The sequence below is a fragment of the Myotis yumanensis genome, unplaced genomic scaffold (assembly GCF_028538775.1).
Source record: "Myotis yumanensis isolate MYYU_CA2020_CCGP unplaced genomic scaffold, mMyoYum1.0.hap1 SCAF_9, whole genome shotgun sequence".
NCBI lineage: Eukaryota > Metazoa > Chordata > Mammalia > Chiroptera > Vespertilionidae > Myotis > Myotis yumanensis.
In genome coordinates this window covers 32112646-32120687 of record NW_027223760.1, presented here as the reverse complement: position 1 = coordinate 32120687, position 8042 = coordinate 32112646, and the positions used below count along the sequence as shown (strand labels likewise).

At 52.0% G+C, this 8042-nt stretch overlaps 1 long non-coding RNA gene across 1 annotated transcript; it reads right to left on the bottom strand.

Annotated features, from left to right (window-relative positions):
• Positions 1-2767: 2767 nt before the first annotated feature.
• On the bottom strand, positions 2768-4525 carry LOC139016887 (uncharacterized). The gene is made up of 3 exons (XR_011472734.1): positions 4172-4525; positions 3965-4055; positions 2768-3016 (listed from the first exon to the last, which is right to left on the bottom strand). It is a non-coding gene; the product is annotated as an uncharacterized lncRNA (long non-coding RNA).
• Between the last annotated feature and the right edge of the window lie 3517 nt (positions 4526-8042).

The window sequence follows — 8042 nt, the reverse complement described above, 5'->3', positions numbered from 1 at the left end:
TGTTTCTCTTTCTTTCTCTCCCTTTCCCTTCCCCTTCCCCTCTCTTTCTCAAAACAAAACAAAACAAAACGAAACAAAAAAAATCAATGGAAAAATATCCTCAGGTGAGGATTAACAACAAAAATAAATAAATAAAATAATTAGTGTTTCCTAAAAAAGGCATGTTCTTACATAGTACAATGATGAAAATTAGATCAAAATTAGAAAAATGCTGACGCAGTGCAGGCAGACCTCGTTTTATTGCGCCCTGCTTTATTGCTCTTCGCAGCAGGTTGAGTTTTTTACAAATTGAAAGCAAGACCCTTCACCAGGAAAAATATTACGCTTTATTGAAGTATTGGCTTCATTCCATTGGTCTGGAACACGGCCCCTGGTAGCTCCTATTGTGCATTCATAATCTTTATTTTCAATATTGCTAATTGTCACAAAGTAATTGTAGCAAAGGAATAAAAAAGGCTTTTATATTTTTCCTGTTCCAGGATCTAATCTGAGATGACACATTTAATTCTTCAGTTATTATGTTTGTTCTTTAGTATCCTTTCACCCAGAACAGTTTCTTAGCCCTTCTTTGCCTTTCATGACCTTGACATTTTGAAGGCACAGGCCCATTATGTAATAGACTGCCCTTCAATGTGGTTTGGCTGATGCTCCCTCATGATTAGCCTCAGATGGTGCATTGTGGGCAGGAACATTCCTGGAGTGCATCGTGTCAGGAGGCACATGGTGTCCAGGTGACCCATTACCTGCAGTGTTAATTTGGATCACTTGGTGAAGGTGTCTGCCAGGTTTTGTCCTGGTAAAGTTGCATTTTGGTCATAATTGAGAAATAGGTATCATGTAGGGGAGATACTTTGGACTATGTCAATTTCAGTCTGTCTCTAAATGCTGATGTTTTCTCAGGCCCCATAGTCAGCCTTCTGCTCTCCCTGAAAGTCTTCATGGCTTCAGTTACTCTCCGCCCTCCGTCTTTGGCCAAGACGACTCCTGGAGACACAGCTCCCTCGCAGGATGTCCCGTAGCCACCTTAACTTCAGCATCGCTCCTTTTCCAGGACCTTGTCTCCCATTTCTTCACCCCCATGAGCCTGCCCTTCCTCCTCTGTCCCCTGATGACAGTTCGTAGCATCACCTCACTCCCATCCATTATCATCCTGGACTCCTGGGTGTCATTCTCGACTCCCCTTTCCCTTCACACCACATGCACAACCAGCCACGTAGTCCCATTGATCTTACGTTCCCAATATTTTCTACGACTCCCTTGGTTCAGGCCATTACCGTTGTGTGCTTGGAATCCTGCCATAGTCACCTCTTCCTGCCCAGGACCTGGCCTTCCCTCTAACTCATTCTCCATTGTGATGGCAGAGCGAGCTTTCCACCCCCCTCAGGACACCAACCAACTCCTTCTTCAAGGTCAGGCCCTGTCGACCCCTCCGCTGCCTGGGTCACGTGGGTGTTTTTAGTTTCCAGTTTGAGTTGCTCTCCCCTTGGCATGAGATCTGGAATGCCACCCCCTTCTCGCACCCATTCACCAGCTCTTGCTGCCATTCAGAATTCAGCTTAGACTCCATATCACGTGCTGTGGAAGACATTCCCTGCACCCCTGGGCATGGCATGCCCTACCCAGGTGCTCCCCAGGACCTTGGACTTGCCCTAACCCTCCTGTGACACTGTTCGCACTGTTGCAATGGATTAGATCTACTTCAACAACAACCAATGGACTGTGACTCCTCTAGTCCTGGACCGGGCCTTACCCATTCCTGGTTGGGAAACCTGAATTAGCACATTATCTGGCTCTAGGACACAACAAGCTCCATAAACACTTGTGAATGGATTGGTGGGGGTGGGCGTGGAGGGGGGGGGAGGGTGAGTGGGAACAGGATGCTGACATAGCTGCAGGGTTTTGTTGATCTCGGGAAAATAACCGAGACTCTGTGACTCAGAGATGTGGGCTGTAGGGACAGGGTGGCCAGTTCTCGTGGGCTAAGACATCCAGGAGGAACACTAGGAACAAGATGAAACATTGCAGAGTCCAAAGCCTTAATTAAGGCAGGGTACTCATCAGATGGCCAAGGTGCCCATGACCCAGAAGAACTGGGTTTCCCAGTTGCAAATGACTACAGAGGAACAGGTTTCCAGGCCCAGGTGACTCAGATAGGGTTGGGCTCCAGAGGTCGGGAAGGGGAAGTGCCAGGTAAGAAAACAGTCAGCATCAGCAAGGCTTCTGCCCCGGTGGCCAGCCAGCCACATGGCCGAAACCCTCCATTGACTTAGCAGCCAGTGCAGCCTACAGTTTCCTAGGGAACCAAGGGCCAGTCTGTGGTGCAGCTCAGCATGGAGCCGGGGACGGTTTATGAGGGCCAGATGGCCGGCCGCCGGCCGGATGTTGCCAGTGTGGCGGGGTCGGTGGCTGAGGGTCTTGGGGAAAGACTCAGCACAGGGCTGGGAAGGTCTGAGGAAGGCTAGACTCTCACATTAGCCATGTAGGTGAGGGGCCTGGGAACCGATGAGACCAGAGATGGGTGTCAGTGTAGACAGGAGAGCACAGACCAGAGCCCAGGGAGCAGTCAGCGCCAGGGGCCATTGGTTCTGCAAGTCAAGAGGGCAGAGGGAGGCTAGACTTTGGGTGGTGAGCACTCAATACAACATACAGGTGATGTATTAGAGAATTGCACATTTGAAACCCATACCATTTTATGAACCAATGTAATCCCAATAAATTCAATAAAAATATTTTTTATTTTTTTGTAAAAGTGAGTTAAATAGGGGCTGGGAGTGACCACATGGTTGGCATCTGGGTCAAAAATATTATTAGCCCCAGGAGAGCAGGAACCTTATCTCGCTTTCTCTGCTGTGTCCGACTGCCTAACACGACTGGGAGCGAGGGTCACAGAGGTCAGACTGGGAGCTGGAGTCGGAGGGTGACCTGGAGGACAGGGTCGCAGCTGTTTCAGCCTCAGAGAGAGTTCCAGCGAGACACCTGGCCATGACGTTTTTAGTGTATTTCCTACGACTGAAACCTATGTGAAGCACGGAGAGTAAAACATAGTAAAGGGTAAACATGCAGACAGTCACGGTACTGGGCTGAGGTACTGCCGAAGGCTGGATCCCAGCACCTGGGACACCTCACGCAGGTGGAGAAGGTGAGGAAGCTGGTCGGAATGCCGGTTGCTAAGCAGACCAGGGAGGGGCCGTCCGTGGAAGCTGAGGGGCCAGGAACGAATCTCTAGACCCGACTTGTCCGGAGGAGGCAGGGAATGACTGCGACTGAACCAAATCACCAGTCATTTTCTGTCTTATCTTACTCAGTAGATATGTAGAGTCAAGGACTTCGGAGCATGCGTGCCAGCAGTCGGAATGAGGCTGAGTTATATAACAGGGAGGGACACGCATTGCCATACGTGGTTGCAGATGGGCCTAAAGGGCTCCGTCTGTTGGATTTTCTGCCTGATGCAGCAAGACCTGGGAAGGAGGCACACACATCTGGGCAGTGACGGGAGGGGCTGCCCGCCAGGGAGGCCTGGGCTGCTTATGGTCAGGAACGTGAGCTAGATGTGCAGGGAGTGAGGCCCTGTCACCAGCAACAAGGGCCTCTGGACTCAGGCTCCTGGGAGCTCTGGGCACGAAGCCTGTGACATAGATGGGGGCAGGGGGAGCGGGCAGCTCAGGGCCTACAGGTAGGGAGCAGGGAGACCAGTTAGAGACCTGGGCAGGCCAGGTGTAGGCGGGAGGCAAGCATGACAAGGCGCCTGCCCATGGTTCCTCATTTTCTGTAATATCATATATGGCTCCTCTTAAGGAGTTCCAAGGCTCCCCATTACCACCACCACCATCATCACCATATTCATCAAAGTACTATTTATTGGGTACTTCCCCACTTGCTCAATTTCCTCACTTAATTCTCATAAAACACTGTAAGGCAGGAATTGTTGTGAGAAAACTGAGGTCTGAGAGATTAAATGACTTACCAAAGGTCATTGTTACTAGGCCATTTCCTAGTCAGTGGCAGGGTCAGACTGTGAATCGAGGTCTGATGGACTGCAAACTCTGTCAGGTACCCTGGAGGTTAGGAACACAGGCTATGGAAACAGACTCACTAGTCGTGTGGCTGTGGTCAGCCCTATGACTCAGTTTTCTCATCTGTAAAATGGGCATGATGGCGATGGTAGAAATACCTTGCGGGGGTCCAGCCCCAGCAGGTCCAGGGGTCCCCAAAGGTGTGGACGGAGTCGGCGAAGAATGAGTGACATGGAGGCTACGTCAGTTGATCAGCATAGCAAGGTTCTCCCACCAGAGGTTCTGTAGCCAAGTTGTGGTGCCATGTTCTCTCGCTAGGTTCTCCAGCCGGGTTCCCCAGGTAGGTTCAGTCACCAGGTTCTTTAGCCAGGTTCTATCCAGGTTCTTTTGCCATGTTCTGTCTAGGTTCTCCAGTGAAGCTCTGTAGCCAGGTTCTGTCCAGGATCTTTTGCCATGTTCTCTGGCTAGGTTCTGGTTAGGATCTGATGATTATTGTCTTGTTACATCCGTATTTATACCAGCCGATTTTAATCCTGTCAATTTCTATTACAAAGGTTAGGGTGTTTCTTATCTCCATTCCAGGGAGTAAAGATTATGTAGCTTAACTACCCGCCTGGCACTTAATTAAGGGGTTGTATCCCCTCCCTAACCTCAGGGAAAAATCCCCACCTGGGGAAACAACCTTTCTCAGAGAGATGACCTTGGTTAAAACACATGGCACTAAGGAGAGCAAACATATTAAGAACAATATGCTATATATGCCAGGTCCCTTGAAACATATGCTGTGCAGATGTTTCTTTCCTGCAGCGACTGTGTCAAGCGGCAAGGATGGACCGGCTTCCGGCAGTACCTCATAAGATACTATTGAGGGGCAAGTGAGGGACTGTAAACTCTAACTTCCATACTTGGGGAGTAGGTTTGCCTGATTTAGCAGATAAAAATGCAAGATGCTCAGTTCAATTTGAGTTTCTGGTAAACAAGGGATACTATTTTAGAACAAAAGGAATTGAAATATTTGGGCCATACTTATACTAAAAATTAAATTCCAAATGAGCTGGGTATCCTGTCTGTTGCCTGGCAGCCCGTAGAGGAGGCTCGCAGGCTGGCCGGGACCATGACAGCCCAGTTTGCAGCGCTCTCTGCTCCAGTGGGGATGGTTTTCTCTCTGGTCTCCCTGCCTCCACCCTGCCTCTGGTCCTGCATGGTCATGCCCCACCCCCTCACCTCACCCCTTCTCCTGGCCCCCAGGCCTGTCCTTCCTTCCAGCCTCCTCCTGGGGTTGCTCGCAGTCCTCCCTGCACTCAGAGTCCCTAGCACAGAACATAGCCCTGAATCGTTCGCCTGTCAGGTGAGTGAACGTGCTCTCTAACTGCGCTCCCCGCACCTGTCACACGGGGCCCTGTCTTCCGTGTCCGGATCGTGCACAGGTTTCAATATAAACCAGCTGTGTGAGCAGTTGCAGAAATGAAACCAGCTCTGAGGGGGCCACTACTATTTTCTCACACGGCTGGGTGGTGCTGTCAGAGTGAACCAGAACTTCGGGGCCCCAGAGCACCCCAGCCAGCCCCGCCCCGGCAGCGGCAGCCCCGCCCTGGCCTCCCCCCCCCCCCCCCCCCCCCCCACACACACAGAGGGTGTGGCTTGGGCAGAAGCTGTTGTTTCTTCTCAGCCCAGGAAGTAGCACCCAGTGCCCCACCCTTTAGCTGCCGGGAGGAAATGACAACCAGACCAGGGACCTAACTTAGAACCGGCAGAACCGCAGGCAGGATGCCAACAAAGAGCTCTTACAACTTTGTTATGCCTCATCTCAGGTGGCATCAGGCCTGTGCCAGGGCCTGCCTGGCTTCTTCCCTGTCCCCTGGGCCGGGGTGGACTCCATGTGTCCTCGGATGGACACACTGACCCTTGATACCCTGTCCTTGCTGCTCTTGTCCTTCCCTGGCAGCGGCACGTGTCACGGGCTGTGCCCTGCCCCCACATCTCCTGTGCTGTGGTTCGAAAGCCGCGCTTCTCACACGAGTGAGCCTGGGCCACAGGGCGGGCTGTCAGAACACGCGTCGCAGGGCCTCACCCCAGCAGTTTCCGATTCTGCAGTTCCGGGCCGGGGCCCCAGAATGGGCATTTCCACCACGTTCCCAGGCGTGAGCCCCACTGTGCTTATGTTTCTGGGTCAGCAGGAGTTGAGGTTCTGAGAGGCACCAGTGACCCTCGGTGCTCTAGGAAGAGGGGGGACCCCAAGCCCAGACGACAGTCCTCTGCATGCCCATTTGTTGTGGCTGGTGTCCTGGTAGCAGGGACTTGACCGGTAGGTATGGTCGTTGCGATTGGTTATCCTGCCTGGAGTTCCGTAACAGGCAAGGCCCGGTGGGGGACACTTGGAGAAGGACGAGTCTCTCCACAGGGCAGTTCCTACCATCCAGTGCAGAGACAAAATGAGAAGCACAGGCAATGGCTACTCATTGGTTATGTCATCACACCCCTCAGAAGTGCCTTCTGTGGGTGCTGCTGGGATGGTGGCTGACGGCTCCAAGTTGAGTCTCTTTTCAGGAGTTTACCTTCCTTGCTCCAGGTCACCTTCTTTCCCCCAGGGAAGCCCACACCCAGTAACTGGTCAGTGTCAGGGTAGGGCCCCCCTTTTTACTCTGAAGGGCAGTCCCAGCTCCTGAGCTCCCCACGGAGTTGCTGAGGCCTTTGTTGTGGCCACATCACCGCTCAGCCTCTGGCTCTGCCTGAGCTGCTCCCTTCACGCCCGTCAGCGATTGAACCTGGGCATTCCCAGTGAACTTCCAGTGTGCCGGGGTCTGTCTCGGTCTGTTTGCCTGGGGAGCGAGACACCTATTCATCCCTCAGAATGGAAAGCTGGTACAGATGAGAAATGCTTCTAGAAGTCAGAAGAGAGCCCTGGCATCAGGACCTGGTGTACACAGGGAGGAGGGCATTGACGGGGCCCGACTGCCTGTCCCCACCCTGGCTCGCACTGGCTCCTTGCTCTGTGCCCCCAGCAGACAGCTCTGAGGTTCGTAGCTTGCTGTCTCCTTTGACCTTGACCCCTGCCTGTCTGCTCACCCCCCTTCCACCTGGACTCCTGCTCCCCTCACACCCTTCCTTATACTAACTCATCCCTCAGCTGTGACCTTTTGTCACCCCTATAAAAGCCACTTGAGTAGATGCCATCTTCAAGAAGAGATACAAAGAATAGAATGTCTGGGGGAGAAATGACACTGAAATTCTACAGTGAATCTTGGTAGGGGTCCCCTGATAATGTGCTCAGAGAGTTTACAAAAAGCAAAGAAGTTCTTTAAAGGTTGATGTGAGGTGCCCAAAGGGCTTCTAGATGCGAAGATCGTTGTCCTTGGTAAGCATGACCACGGCGTTCAACTTGGGGAACTCCCTGAAGGAGCCAGCATAGCTCACCGCCAGGCACACAGTGAGGGGGGCATGGAGGGGCCAGGCTGAGCATCTCTGCCAGTCATTTCTAAGTGATACACTGATGACATCAGCTCATCTGAGACTGAAAATATCCCACCATGTTTCCCCGAGGCCTTTGCAAGTCGTGGGCTCTGGCGACTTCAGAGGCTCCCAAACCCTGCGGAAAAGGAAAAGGTTTGTCTGGAAAGTGCATCTGAAATGAATCAAATGTGCTCCCACCCCGAAAGATTTCCTAGCCCTCTCACTAACGGGGAGACTTAGCTTCCTCTCCTTCTGAACGGCACTGTCCCCGAGTTCCCCTCTCCAACGCCAGGCACAGCTCCTGCAGCGTGTTAGTACTTTTACTTCTTTCCGCGTCTCTCTCCCGCCTGCGAATCCTCAAGTTCATAGGCCACGAGTGTCTTTACGGCCCTGAGCACAGAGCCTGCCTCATCGGAAGCAGTTAGTCAATACCGTTGAGTGAACAAACAAATTACATATATTTGTTCCAGAAAGAACCTAGCACGGGAAAGGTAGGGCAATTTATTCTAGCTTGGACAAAACTTGATTCTTCCAAAATCCTTGAAGGTGATAAAAAAGGTCACATAAGAAAGCAGAGAT